A 16,320-nucleotide genomic window follows, 5' to 3' on the forward strand; every position below is an offset into this window, starting at 1 on the left:
TAAGCTCTAAACATCTGCTATGCAACATACTGCCTATAGTTAACAACTGAAATTATGTACTTACAAATTTAAGTGAATAGATCTAATGTTAAGTGCTTTTACTACACACACATGAAAGAACAACCCCACCTCCCAAAATCAAAGGGACACAAGGAAACTTTTGGAGGTGATGGGTGTTTATTACCTTAATTGTGGTGATGCTATCATAACTGTACATATACATTAAATATGTGGTTTTAAAAATAGCAATTATAATAATTAATGTGCCTGTAAAAACACTTAAAATCTATTGTTTCTAAGTCAAGTATAACTTGAAAATTATTATTGAAAATTGAAATTAAAATAAATACTAACTACAAAAGCATCAAACAGAGATAAATTTGAAAAAGGTATGCAACACTGAGAACTACCAAGCACTGAGAAGACCTATGTAAGTAGAAGAATATGTGTTAGTTTCTCAGTCATGTCCAACTCTTTGCAACCCTGTGGACTGTAGCACACCAGACTCCTCTGTCCATAGAATTTTGCAGGCAAGAACACTGGAGTGGGTTGCCATTCCCTTCTTCAAGGGATCTTCCCAACCCAGTGATCAAACCCAGGTCTCCTGCATTGTTGGCAGATTTATACCATATGAGCCACCAGAGAAGCCATAGGTAGAGGAATATATCATATTAATTTTTATTGGAAAATTAATTGTTACAAAATATTAATTCTTCTTAAATTTTTCTAAAGTTTTCAGCAATCATATTTAAGATTCCAGCAGTCTTCATTATAGAAATTGACAAGCAGATTCTAAAACTTAAAAAGAAATATAAATATAATACAGTATCTAAAATGATTTTGAAAAAGGATACCAAAGTTACTGGTCACACTGTCTGCTTTCAACACCTAAGAAAAATCTGTTCTAGTCATGACAGCTTTGTATTGACATGAAAATGGACATATAGACCACACATATATAAGCAATTGTTTTCTGACACAGGTATCAAGGCAACTGAGTGGAAAAAAAGATGAACTTACAAGAAATGATGTTGGGTAGACATAGAAAAGCAAATAAAAGGCCAACCCTTACTTCACACTATATTCAAAATTTAACTCAAAGTGAATAATAGATCTAAATGTGAGAGATGAACCCTTTAGAAGAAAGAGGAGAAACTTTTAGTGACTCTGGATTTGACAAAGATCTCTTCAAAAAGATACACAAAGTACAAAACACAAATGAAAAATTACTAAATTGGATTTCATCAAAATTTAAAAAAATACTCTTCAATAAATATTGTTACAAAAAAGAAAAGACAAACTACTGACTGGGAGAAAATATTTCCAAACATTTATCTGACAAAGGTCTTCTTTCTAAAATATAAAAAGAATTCTTACAACTTGGTAAAAAATAATACATACAACCCAATTAATAATGGACAAAAGTTTTGAACAGACACTTCAGTAAAGTATATGTATTGATGTAAATAAACACACAAAAAGATGCTTAAGATCATTAGTCATTAGAGAAAGGCAAATTAAACCATAATGAGACACCACTGTATCCCTAGGAGTATCATCAAAATCAAGAGCTTGAACCATATCAAGTGTTGATAAGGGTGCAGAGCAACTTTAACTCTTATACCCTGCTGTAAGGATGTAAATTATTATAATTACTTTGGAAAAATGGTTCACAGTATTTTAACCTTTTCAACGTATGATTTTTGTACGACCTAATCATCCCCTGCCAGTTGTATATTGAAGAGATATAAAAGGTATGTCCACACAAACACTGGTGCACAACTTTTTGTGATGCTTTATCTTTGGTAATCCCAGATCGTAAGCAACTCAAATATCAATTAACAGATGAATGGATATGCAAGTTGTGGTATATCCATATAGTGAAATATTACTCAATAATTTAAAATAATACTGATTCAAGCAACAACATCAATGGAGCTCAAGATAATTATGCTATTTACAACAAGCCAGAGGAGAAAAGGGCTTCCCAGGTAGCATGGTGGTAAAGAATCTGTCTGCTAAGGCAGGAAACACTTAAGACATGGATTTGATCCCTGTGTAGGAAAGATCCCCTGGAGTAGGAAATGGCGACCCACTCCAGTACTCTTGCCTCAAAAAACCCATGGACAGAGAAACCTGGTGGGCTACAGTCCATGGAGTTGCAAAAAAAGTTGAACATGACTAAGTAACAGCATGCACACACACAGAGGAAAAAATGGGGACATTATATATATATATATATATATATATATATACATATATATATATATATATGTATATACACACACACACACACAAAGAGACAGTTATTTAAAATTCTGGGATATACAAAATAGTCTATAGTGGCAGAAAGCAGATGAGTGGCTGCCTGGGCATGAGAGGGGAGGTTATTTAAACTTTGGGGGCTGACTGTATGTTCATTACCTTGATTTGCAGTAATGGTTTCACAGGTATGTTGATAAATCAAAACTTTTCAAATTGAATACATATCTAATTTATTATACTTTCATTATACCTTAATGCAGCTGTAAACTATAAATGGTTTCCCACATGAGGATTTTAAGATTTTTTTCATTTTTTATATTAAAATATCAAAACTTGTAAAATTTAAAGTGAACTGATTCTAATTAAGTAAAAGGTATAAAGAATTTCACAAAATTCACATAATATTGATTCACTATTTATTTTGTTGTTTCAGTTCAGTTCAGTCACTTAGTCGCATCTGACTCTTTGCGACCCCATGAACCATAGCACACCGGGCCTCCCTGTCCATCATATACTCCTGGAGTTTACCCAAACTCATGTCCATTGAGTCAGTGATGCCATCCAACCATCTCATACTCTGTTGTCCCCTTCTCCACCTGCCCTCAATATTTCTCAGCATCAGGGTCTTTTCAAATGAGTCAGCTCTTCACATCAGGCGGCTAAAGTATTGCAGTTTCAGCTTCAAGATCAGTCCTGCCATCAGTCCTGAACACACAGGACTGATCTCCTTTAGGATGGACTGGTTGGATCTCCTTGCAGTCCAAGGGACTCTCAAGAGTCTTCTCCAACACCACAGTTCAAAAGCATCAATTCTTCTGCTCTAAGCTTTCTTTATAGTCCAATTCTCGCATCCACACATGACCACTGGAAAAACCATGGCCTTGACTAGATGGAACTTTGTTGGCAAAGTAATGTCTCTGCTTTTTAATATGCTGTCTAGGTTGGTCATAACTTTCCTTCCAAGGAGTAAGCGTCTTTTAATTTCATGGCTGCAATCACCATCTGCAGTGATTTTGGAGCCCCCAAAAATAAAGTCAGCCACTGTTTCCACTGTTTCCCCATGTATTTGCCATGAAGTGACAGGACCAGATGCCATGATCTTAGTTTTCTGTAAGTTGAGTTTTAAGCCAACTTTTTCATTCTCCTCTTTCACTTTCATCAAGAGGCTCTTTAGTTCTTCTTCACTTTCTGCCATAAGGGTGGTGTCATCTGCATATCTGAGGCTATTGATATCTCTCTCGGCAATCTTGATTCCAGCTTGTGCTTCATCCAGCCCAGCGTTTCTCATGATGTACTCTGCATATAAGTTAAATAATCAGGGTGACAATATACAGCCTTGATGTATTCCTTTTGCTATTTGGAACCAGTCTGTTTTTCCATGTCCAGTTCTAACTGTTGCTTCCTAAACCCGCATACAGATTTCTCAAGAGGCAGGTCAGGTGGTCTGGTATTCCCATCTCTTTTGGAATTTTCCACAGTTTATTGTGATCCACACAGTCAAAGGCTTTGGCATAGTCAATAAAGCAGAAATAGATGTTTTTCTGGAACTCTCTTGCTTTTTTGATGATCCAGCAGATGTTGGCAGTTTGATCTCTGCTCCTCTGACTTTTCTAAAATCAGTTTGACTATCTGGAAGTTCACAGTTCACGTATTGCTCAAGCCTGTTTTGGAGAATGTCGAGCATTACTTTACTGGTGTGTGAGATGAGTGCAATTGTGCGGTGGTTTGAGCATTCTTTGGCATTGCCTTTCTTTGGGATTGGAATGAAAACTGACATTTTCCAGTCCTGTGGCCACTGCTGAGTTTTCCAAATTTGCTGGCATATTGAGTGCAGCACTTTCACAGCATCATCTTTTATGCTTTGAAATAGCTCAACTGTAAAACCATCACCTCCACTAGCTTTGTTCATAGTGATGCTTCCTAAGGCCCACTTGACTTCACATTCCAGGATGTCTGCCTCTAGGTAACTGATCACACCATCGTGATTATCTGGGTCATGAAGATCTTTTTTATACAGTTCTTCTGTGTATTCTTGCCACCTCTTCTTAATATCTTTTGCTTCTCTTAGGTCCATAACATTTCTGTCCTTTATTGAGCCCATCTTTGCATGAAATATTCCCTTGGTATCTTTAAGTTTCTTGATGAGATCTCTATTCTTAACCATTCTATTGTTTTCCTCTATTTCTTTGCATTGATCACTGAGGAAGGCTTTCTTATCTCTCGTTGGTGTTCTTTGGAACTCTGCATTCAAATGGAGTTTTGAATTCAAAATTTTCTTCTTCAAATTCAAAAATTTCACTCAAATTTTCTCCTTTGCTTTTCACTTCCCTTCCTTTTACAGCTATTTGTAAGGCCTACTCAGACAGCCATTTTGCTTTTTTGCATTTCTTTTTCTTGGGGATGGTCTTGATCCCTGTCTCCTCTACAGTGGCACAAACCTCCATGCATAGTTCATCAGAGACTCTGTCTATCAGATCTACTCCCTTAAATCTATTTCTCACTTCCACTCCATAATAATAAGGGATTTGATTTAGGTCATACCTGAATGGTCTTGTGGTTTTCCCCCGTTTCTTCAACTTAAGTCTGAATTTGGCAATAAGAAGTTCATGATCTGAGCCAGTCAGCTCCTGGTCTTATTTTGCTGACTGTATAGAGCTTCTCCATCTTTGGCTGCAAAGAATATAATCAATCTGATTTCAGTGTTGACCATCTGGTGTTGTCCATGTGTAGAGTCTTCCCTTGTGTTGTTGGAAGAGGGTGTTTGCTGTGACCAGTGTGTTCTCTTGGCAGAGGTCTATTAGCTGTTGCCCTATTTCATTTTGTACTCCAAGGCCAAATTTACCTGTTACTCCAGGTGTTTCTTGACTTCCTACTTTTGCATTCCAGTCCCCTATGATGAAAAGGACATCATTTTTGGATGTTAGTTCCAAAAGGTCTTGTAGGTCTTCATAAAACTTTTCAATTTCAGCTTTTTTAGCATTACTGGTTGGAGCATAGACTTGGATTACCATGATATTGTTGTTTTATCCGTCCATAAATTTTGTGTTATATTTAATGATTATTTCCATACTGCCATAAGACACTGGAATTAGAATATTTCAATAAATTTGGATTATTTGATGAATAAATATTTTAGTTTATCAAAAAAATTCTCTTAAGTGAGTAACTAAATTATTGCTTTTTCCTAAAGAAGAATTTGGAAGGAGCCCTGCCACCCTCTATATTTACTTTCTCGTAAGAGATAGCAGCTAGTTTAAATTCACCTGAAGGAGGTCCTTCAGCTTTAAGGAATCTCAAAGCTCTGGGACAAAAAGAAGAGTTTTCTAAAGGAAACTAATTCTCATAGTTGAATATATTCTAATTCAGTTTTATTGTCTCATAGATAAGCTAATTTTGTATATAATCTGAGTCTTCGTTATGATATCTTTCCTTGTGAACAACAAAATTGTTTCCCTCTATTTTAAGACATTTTAGAGCTAATTACATTTATATCTGTTTTATGAGCTGCCTGTTTCCCTCCCTCCCTCGCTCCCTCCCTCTCTTCCTTTATTCCTTCCTTTCTTCTATTCTTCTCTATTCTTCCTTCTATCCTATTTTCCCCACTCAATCCTCTCCCTTCTCTTCCCTTCCATTTCTTTCCTGTCTTTTCCTTAATATATTTCTTGTCTTCGATGTATGAGAAAGAGGGTGCTAGACAGGGATTGCAATATTGCCTGTTTTGTGATTATGAGAAGGAAATACTCAGCTGCACTACATTGATGCCAGTAGACCACACCATCACAAACGCTGCAGCTACGCACTGTTGATACAGTTTCTGATGAGCGTTAAAGTCCTTTACTTTGAAGCAGCTTTAAAGGCAAAAAGCCTCACAAGCAAAATAAATATTACTAGACTAGCACAGTTCTACATATTGAGTGATTATACTGAAAATCCAAGTCACAATGTGACAGTTATAATGCCTCTTATACATCTCTGGAAATTTCTTAATCCATTTCCTAAGAAGAAATTGAAATACTGGAGTCTTCAGTTAAAAACTTGATAATCTCCAATCTCATCATTACCTCTGAATGGGTCACATCTGCAGAGGACTTTGATTATTGGGATCTGGATTTTAAAGGAGTTCTGATGTCATTAACTGACCTTTCTCAACTCACTAAATAAATTCTGTTCACATACTGTTCACAGTTCTCATTTTGCTGTGCAAATGGCATGGTCATCTGCTTTAAACTTTGAAAAACATCAGAAAGAACATTGGTCCTACGTGGCTGGCTGAATTTGGTCAGGGTCCACCTGGCATAATCTGCAAATGGATCGGTTTCCACATATTGGCTATAGTACTTTTGAAAGCCAACCTGTATTTGATTTTACAGTCTGCAGATGGGAAATCCAATTATTGCCACCTGTTCTTATCTACAGCACAATTCTTAATGAAATATTTTTCTGACTACTTGAGATTTTGTCTTTCTTTTTTTTAGCTTTTATTTAATGGTTGCTTGCTTGACTATACCAATGTTTTTATTTCAAGAGAAATATTTCATTAATAACATGTCAGTAAGTATTCTTCCTTTATGTTATTAATTAATCAGATACAATTCAAATAATAGCAACTGCATATCCTTAACTTATTTAAAACTTATATGAGAAACTGTCTTATAATTATGGAATTCTCTTTGTTAATATGAGCTCTATTTTAAAAATTTTGCTAGAGCTACTGATAATTTATTCAGGATTTTGATTAAGTAAATATTGTGATGACATCTGCATAGTAAAAGTACAATTTATAGCAAAATTGTCAATAAGGCTGCTGTCAATAATTCATTTAACACTTTTTCCTACATACATCAGAACATGTTTCAAACTATTTTTTAAAATGTAGAGTACCATATTTAAAACTAGTATTCAGAGGTTCCCAGTACATAAAATAAATAAGTGAAAGAGCTTATTTTGCCCAGGGTCTTCCCCACTCACACTACCCATTCCATGTCTTACCTCCATGGCCACTGAGTTACCCCCATGATATTTCTAATGTTCAGTGAAGTCTTAGTTTAACATATGGCAAAAGATCAGGGTGAGAAATGGTGATGATTCCACCATGTTGTGTAGCAATATTTTACAGTATGATATTCTCAAATTTCAGCATTTTCTTGAGTATCAAGGATGTTTTGAGGCACATAGAGCCCTGGCAAAGTACCTTAAGGATTAGGCTATGTATAGGAGCCTAGGATGGTGAGAGAGATAGCCCCTCTGGCAATACAAAACAGCAGCATTTGTTAGGAAAGCAGACAGTAAGGCTGAAGTTGCAGGAAACCCCTTCTTCCAGTCACTCAATCTAAGGCAACTCTCTATAGAGAGTTAAAATATTTAAACAGAGAATACTCAAATTTTTGCTCACCTGGCATATGAGGAATCAAGCTGCCTTCAAATTAATCTGATGAGATAAAAAAGATGTGATCACACATGCAGTAAATTTTATGAAGCAACACATGCTTAATTGTGCCATCAAACTTTCTAAGAGACTTGTAGCAGCAAATAAACTGAGGCTTGCTATAGAATGCCCTGTGGATGAGGAAAAAATTTGCCTTCTGTGAATTCATAGTAATAGAAAAGTACTTCAGTTTGTGAGGCCACAGATTCATAATTTTAAATTGTGCATTCATTAAATAATTTTCCACTGAAGTAGTGAAATAATCCAGTAACAAAGTAAACAACTAGAACTTTTCCACTTTTTGTCTCCTACATTTATTTTCTTGAATTCCTGTTCCTGTTTGTGGCCCAGATCAGTTCTTTATTCCATGTTTTGCTATCAGATTGTGATTTTAGGTAAACAACAAACATTTGGGGGAAAAGAGCAGTTGCCATTTTGATGTAATTTGAATATTTAAAATTTCTTGGTAAGTTGCTTTTGGAGCTCTTTTAAATGAATAAGAATTCCTTTCCTTCTATCAATAGAATGCCTGAAGTGAAGTGAGGTGAAAGTTGCCCAGTCGTGTCCAACTCTTTGTAACCCCACGGACTATACAGTCAACGGAATTCTCCAGGCCAGAATACTGGAGTGGGTAGCCTTTCCCTTCTCCAGAGGATCTTCCCAGCTCAGGGATCTAACCGAGGTCTCCTGCACTGCAGGCGGATTCTTTACCAGCTGAGCCGCAGTGCTTGCAGCTTTCTTTTTTCTGCTGCTGGAAGGAGTAGATAAACTCTGAGAACACCAAGAGTGCCTTCTATTCCCCACCAACATGTTCCCATGTATCATTCTTGCCTGTGTTAATTGTTGCTGTGTTAGTTGTTCCAGATAGGCTTAGGAGGATCTTGATGTTGGGCTAGGTACTCTTCAAGAAGTGCTTCAGATTATTTGGCACCCAACACATAATCTATGTTACCACATTGTGAATACTCAGGCAGCAGAAAACTCTGCTTTTTGGGGAACTGTAATAAACACTGTATAGTAGATCACCTCTAGTTCTAGTCAATTAAGTTTCCTGAAGTCTTTCTGAACTGTGTTTTTTGTTGTGAATCACATATTACACTGTCACAAAGTTATTCACATCTCTGAATAAGCACTGAACAAAATGGCAGAATTCCTTGCTATGAATCACAAAAATGATTTCTTACTCAGGGATATCACTTCTTGTGAGGTTAGACACGATGTTAAATAATATTGAAACTATGAGATGATTAACGATGGGGAAGATTTGCTATCTGATGCATTCATGCAGAATTTCTTTTTGTTTGTTTAAGGATTATACATTCAATATTATTCTAGATTTGAATATTTTAATGTAAAAGTGGGACTTCCCTGGTGGTTCAGGGGTAAAGAATCCACCTGCTAATGCAGGAGACATGAGTTTGACCCCTGGGTTGGGTGGATCCCCTGGAGAAGGAAACGGCAACCCACTCCAGTATTCTTGCCTGGGAAATCCCATGGATAAAGAAACCTGGTGGGCTATAGCCCATGGGGTTACAAAAGAGTAGGACATGACTTAGCAACTAAACAACAGCAACAACAAAATGTGGAAGTGCAAAAGATTATTATATGATGAGTATAATACTTAGGAAAGGTATATCATCAAAACCAGATCACAGCACTATTTAAAATATGAACTACCATTTCTATAACAATCTAAACAAAATGCAAAGTATATACTTACTAAGATTATGTTGCAATATATTACCACAGAAAGATATGTCATAATAGAAAATGACCACAAAATTTCCCATTCATGTGTTTATTCAGTAAATACTCACAATATAGGATGGTGGTAATATTAAAAATTGACATAGTCTTGACAGGATCATAGCAGTGAAGTTTGAAGGGAAGAAACCCAGTGACTAACATGGCAGATGATTGTATTTTTTCTTTAACTAAAGACAAATTGTTCTTTCATGAGTATAGGAAAGCAGCTGATTTACTGCTTACCTCACCATATTCTTGGATGTGAGCTATATTTTTATACAAATTTAAATTGCTCACATTTGTGAATTCAAACTCCTTTAACAATTCTGGAATTAGACTATAATAGAAGAAAACAAAATAAAGTAGTTCCAGTGATAATAGCAAAACTTTGGCTTTCATCTTGAAGGGATGTTGTAGTGTTATTCAATGTTGGAAGTGGATTTAATGGTGGAAGTGGATTTAGAGTATTAGATTAATGGGGGTGATTGGGTCTGGTTTGCTGGTGAGTGCCATAAGTAGGCAGATAACCTATAATTTTGCTAAACTTGAAGCCCTATCACATTTTCTTTTTTATATTCTCTAAAGTGGGTACTACTTTCTTCAATTTCAGCTAAAAACAAAAAGGTTTTTTTATAGAAATATAAAATTTAAAAATTGCAAAGTGCCTTGGAAACTATCTAGTAAATCTATTAAAGGAAAACTGCATGGAATGTTGTTAAACAGGTAGAGATGACTTTATTCAGTATCTGTTATAATAGGGGAAAGGGACCAAAATGTAGTCTAAATTCAAACGTTGGGAGAATTTTAATGTTTGCTAATTGGCATTACCCAAAGGAAAAGTCAACAGTCATAGCTTTGTGACAGGAAGGTTTCACTTCTTGAACAAGTCACCCATAGAATTAGGATCCTGCCTTCCCATAGACACTGGGAAATAGAGACGCTGTCTTTTGACGATTCTATCTCAAAGAGATGGCTGCCAGGTCCTTGAGAAAGACATTTCTAGATTGTAAACTGGCAAGTAGTTTTTAAAGATTTACTTCTCAGTGGACTGAGAAAGAATATACAACAGCATGTTTCCTATAATAATTGTTCTAAGAATAGCGAAGAGGGGACTTCTGTGGTCAGGTCATCTGGCCATACAAGGTCATGGGTGGGAGGCAGATCAAGGAGTTTAGAAGCAAGAGGAAGCCTGCCTAAAGTTTAGTCCAGCTGAGAGAAATTTGAGACCGTCTTGCTCAACTTCCTCAACTTTAAAGGTAAAGCTAATGAGAACCATACTGAGAGGGTTCTTTGGAGGTCTTTGGAGAGTGTCTTGGTGATGTTATAGGGCAATTGGTACAAAAAAACGAATCTAAACCCAAATCTCAGTTGATCTTAAAATTCATGAAAAAATTCATACAAAGTTCATGAAAAAGAAAATCATGAAATTGCTTGCTGGAGTTATTAGAATTATGGAGTCAGAATGGAAAGCTACAGTGAATATTCTCCTTGAACTTTAGCAAGATCACACCTAAACAATTCTAGAGACAAGAGTTCCCACATACTTTAAAAATCATGCAAGAAATGAGATTTCAAAGCTTTCTTTACAATGCACTTCTCAATTCCAATCACTATTCCAGAAAATCTAACCTTGTTTCATGCTGAAGATGAAACCCTTTCTTTATCACTTTTACAAAAAATGGAAAATAGTTACTCAAAAATCTATAGTTGGAAATTTTAGGCTTGAAATAAACTATTTTATGCCCAAGGTAACTGAATAGGTAGAATAGGTGACTTCTCTAAATTTGAACAGCGAATTATGGACAGGGAGACGACTGACTGCAAGTATGCTACTTTATTAACAGAACAATTCTGAAATTCTCTCTCAGAGCCTTTCCCATGAATGAGTTGAGTCAGGTAATATTAAGCAAACAAGGAGCAAAGTAAAAAGTATACGACTCTTAGCTTATCCTAGCCTATATATTCCTGTAATGGTCAACTACAGGAAATAAAAGAAACAAAATCCATTATTATATACAACAAAACGATCTAGCATATATGTTATATTTCACCTGCCTTAGTTAATGTAACCTTTTAATCATCAGAAAAGCTTATCTGAAGCTGCCACAAGGTTACTCTAGTAGGTATTTAAGTAGCACATGGCTCTTTTTCAGCATTTGGCTGTAGGCAAAAAATATATACATATATATATTTCTTGAGAACTTCTAATAATTGTATAGTTTTAAAATCATACTTTTAGAAATGCTTTTGAAAGTGATTTATGTGGCAACGGCATTGATCCATATGCATTATGGATTCTATATGGTGAAGAAAGGTCCTATGACATGGTAGGAATAAAAAATAACTAATTTGAAATTATCTCACGGTTCTTGAACATGATCAATTTTGTGATAAAATGAGCACATAATATTTATAAACAGCATAAAATGTTCATATGTGACTTTTTATTATGAATAAAACTATATGACATTTTAATATGATTTTTTCCTTCCAGTTTTATTCAGATATAGTTGACATACAGCACTGTTTTAAGTTCAAGGTGTTTAATGTAATGATTGACTTACATACATCATAAATAATCATGCAATAAGTTTAGAGGATATTCATCATCTCATATATATAGAAAGTAAGAGAAAAAGAAAAAAAATTTGTGATGAGAACTCTTAGGATTTACTCTGTTACCAACTTTCATTTATAACATATAAGTATTAACTATATTTATCATGTTGTATATTACATCCCAAGTACTTATTTATCTTATAACTGAAAGTTTCTACATTTTCACTACCTTCATCCAATTCCCCACCTTCCTAGCCCAGTTCTGGTAACCGCAAATCTGATCTGTTTTTCTATGAGTTTTTCTGTTTGTTTGAAGTATAATTGACTATAACACTAATTTTGTTCCTGATGCACTAATAGTGCATATTTCTGTACATACAAAATGATCATTGTGATAAATCTAATATATCTGTAATTTTTATGTCCTCAGTAAAGTACAAAAAAAGTGGTTTAGATGGGCATGCAAATCCACATAGCAGCTATTGTTTCTGTTGTTTTTCTATTTAAGGGCAATTTGAACAACTGGAAATTTCCTTGGTTAGTTCTCCAAAATTCCTACTTAAAGCATTTTTGGCCAACCATTAGGAATTATTATTTAAACCTGGTCATTTGTTTGAGAAGTATTAGGTAAACTCTCAAAAATCACAGTAAGGTTCTTTACATTACTACCTTGTATCCAGGAAATTAAATGGAGAGCAATTACGTATACATGAGAAACCCTAGAAATTTATAAGTTGCTCACAATTCAAGCCAAAGTATCACTGTTTCAGTAGAAGCTTGAAAGAGTGTTAAAAAACATTCTAAGGAGTTTTGAGAAATTCTCTGAATTATATGGAACAGGTTTGATTATCCTGCAAAGGAAAAAAATTAATCCATACCCTGGTACCTTTGTAAAACAAAGATTTACATCTCATGCCTGTAATGTCTAATAAAGTTTAGCTGGCTCTTCTCTATCTTACAGCCAGGCCATCTGGAACACATGATCTCCAAAATCAACACAGCAGGATAAGAGGAGTTGTAAGATTGTTTAGGAGGTTTTGAATCATCAGGTCTGGAAGTGGCTTACTTTACATCTGCCATCATCCCATTGGCCAGAACTGTCTTTGGTTCAATCTTCCAGCAAGAGAAGTGGGGAAATGTGGTTTTTCTGTGTGCCTAGGAAGAGATTACAATGTGATAAACCCCTATAACTGAATCTTCCATAATTTCCCACAATAATATTCTTCCCTAACTTCACTTCCCAAATTGTATCACTAATCAATATTCATTAAACACTCAGTGCATTTATATATGTTCAGTACCTTGACTTGAAATACAATGATTTCAGTAGTTTCAATATATGTATGTATTCTGTCTACTTGTAAAACATAATTTATTGAGTTTTCCTAGCACTACCACCAAACTATTAAATCAGTCTCTTTCTCGTAAATGTCAGGCTCTCCAATAGGTTGTTGCAAACACTCAGTTGCATTCAATTTTTGGTTGAACTCAAAAAGTGAAGGTGAAAGCATTAGTCACTCAGTCGTGTCCAGACTCTTTGTGACCTTATGGCCTGTAGCCCCCCAGGCTCCTCTGTCCATAGAATTCTCCAGGAAAGAATACTGGAGTGGGATGCCATTCCCTTCTCCAGGGGATCTTCCCAACCCAGAAACTGAACCTGGGTCTCCTGCATTGTAGGCGTTGAACTCAAGGATGAATACTATAATAATCACTATCTTGAGTTATTATTTAAAGATCAGTTAACATTTACAAACCGGATATGCAGCTAGTAAGAATGACATGGGGCTTCCTGGGTGGTACTAGTGGGAAAGAACCTGCCTGCCAATGCAGGAGACGTATACGACTCTGGTGTGTATGACACACTTTTTTGATGGTACAATAACTCTTAACAAGATGTATCCCAGTATGCTATGAGTAAGGTTTCATTTTCCTTATAAAAATTATTTCTAGTTATAGGTTCTAGTGACTAACTTCCAAATACACAATTTCAGGACATGTGAAATATAATCCTCTCAAAAGTATATTGATGGCCCTCTGGAATAAAAGGGGCTTTCTGGTGGCTCAAGGTAAAGAGTCTACCTACAATGTGGGAGACTTGGGTTTGCTCCTTGGGTGGCGAAGATCCCCTGGAGAAGGAAATGGCAACCCACTCCAGTACTCTTGCCTGGGAAATCCCATGGGCAGACGGAGGAGCCTCGACAGCTACAGTCCATGGGGTCGCAAAGACTCTGGAATGAAAATGTGACTTACATACAAAAACCATTCTCCAGGTGGTGCTAGTGGTAAAGAACCTGCCTGCCATGCAAGAGACTTATATAAAAGAAGTGGTTCCATCCCACAGGATCGAAGAAGATCCCATGGGTTGGGAAGATCCCCTGGAGAAGGAAATGGCAACCCACTTCAGTATTCTTGCCTGGAGGATCCCATTAACAAAGGAGCCTGGAAAGCTACCGTCCGATCTCAAAGAGTTCGGACACAACGGAAGTGATTTAGCACGCTTGCAGCAGCAGATTCCTCACTTAGATAACTTGTGTATAATTCATTCCTTTTATTCATATCTAGCTTCGTAATAACTCATTATAAGGCCTGCATAGTTAGTACAAGTCCAGAATCTCTTATTTGGTACTGTTGTGGAGAGAGGTGATTGGGAATTCAGAATTTTTACTATTTTGTAGGGAAGGTGAGTTAGGTCTTTCCCAATTTTATATGTATACACTGTGTGAATCTGTTCTATCCACTGTTTTGCCTTTTACTTAAATGTCAAAGTCTGGGTGTTTGGTGCATTCATTACTAAGCATAAGTAGTTTTATTCTGTGAATAAGCAAGCAAGGAAAAATCCTGTGCTGCTTTGGGAATAAGTTCCTAAGTAGCATGCATCTATCACGTTGCAGACTATTTGATAGAACAGTGTACGTTGCCTGTTCCATGTTATTTCCATTGTGTCACAGAATGCAGGGCAAGTGCAGCCTGAGGTTCTGTTAAATTATCCTGTTACTGCAAACTGCATGAATTGCACAATGACATCATAATAAAATCTCTCAATGGCATTTTTCTTTGGGATTTGGGTTTAGTAGGTGGCCCTAAAATATATCACATGGATCTTATTATCAGTCTGACTAATGTCCAGTGTGAATGTTGTGGTTTCCTAGATCCCTCTTCCAGGGGCAATGGGAGTGTCTCCCCCTTCACTGTCTATTTCTTCATGCATGCCTGCTTTGACAGGCTTCATGGGATTCACGGAGACGCAGATGGTCCGTGCACAGTTCCCTCAAGCATAAAACAACATTTCGGTACTTGTTGTTAGGATCTTAAATTGCACACTGTTCTTTGATTATTTTCAAATTCTGGACTTGCTGTAGGAAGTCAAATGAAAACTATTTGCATAAAAGAATCAAGAGCACAAGTTGAATTAAAGGGGCAAGCATTTGAGTTGAAACTAAATCTTATGGAAAAGTCATTGACACTGTTTTTTTTTTGCTTGTCATTGATATTGTTTTCCTATAACCTCTGATAATATTAAGCAGTGCTTGAGGTGTTTCATTTATTAAACTAAAAAAAAAATAAATACAAGGGCTTTTTCTTTTTCTAAATACACTAAAGTGAAAATGTTTACCTTCTAATCTTAAAATTCATGGGATAACAATTAAGATTGATGTAAAATCATAATATTTAAATTGATACTTAATCTACTTATACAGTAATTTGTACACAGATTTGTTATGTGACTTATTTCTATCCAGATATTGTGATAGTGTCTAGGCAAGGTTTGTGTGTATTTGAAGAGCTTTTTTATTCAAAGGAAACTGTCCACAAAGCTTTGAAAGAAAGATATATAAACCTATTGGGTTTAAACAGATTGTTTAATTTAGATTTTCTACTTTGCTCTTGATTTCTAGCCTTTAACGTCTCACTCTCTCAAAGTTCTTTGAAATGGAGTAATGTGCTAAACATGCAGCAAAATTAGAAATTTGGCTCCAGCAAAGAAATTATTTCCAGGGGAAAAGAAAGTTGTGAAGAAAATGTTTTAGAAATGAGGAGAACAGCATGTAATGGCAATGGGAAGGTGAGCGTTTGAGCTTTCATTACCACATGAATTTTAATTCTGGCCGAATAGCCATCCTGTAAGTGGAAGGCCACATCCATCGAAGGAATTGGTTTTCTGAGTCACTGCCCTCTTCAGGCTGCTCAGTGGTAAAGAATCTACCTGCCAATGCAGGAGTCATAGGTTTGACCCCTGAGTTGACCCCTGATTGGGAAGATCCCATGAAGGAGGAAATGGCAACCCGCTCCAGTGTTCCTGCCTGGGAAATCCCATGGAGAGATGC

The sequence above is a fragment of the Cervus elaphus genome, chromosome 33 (assembly GCF_910594005.1).
Source record: "Cervus elaphus chromosome 33, mCerEla1.1, whole genome shotgun sequence".
NCBI classification, from domain to species: Eukaryota; Metazoa; Chordata; class Mammalia; order Artiodactyla; family Cervidae; genus Cervus; species Cervus elaphus.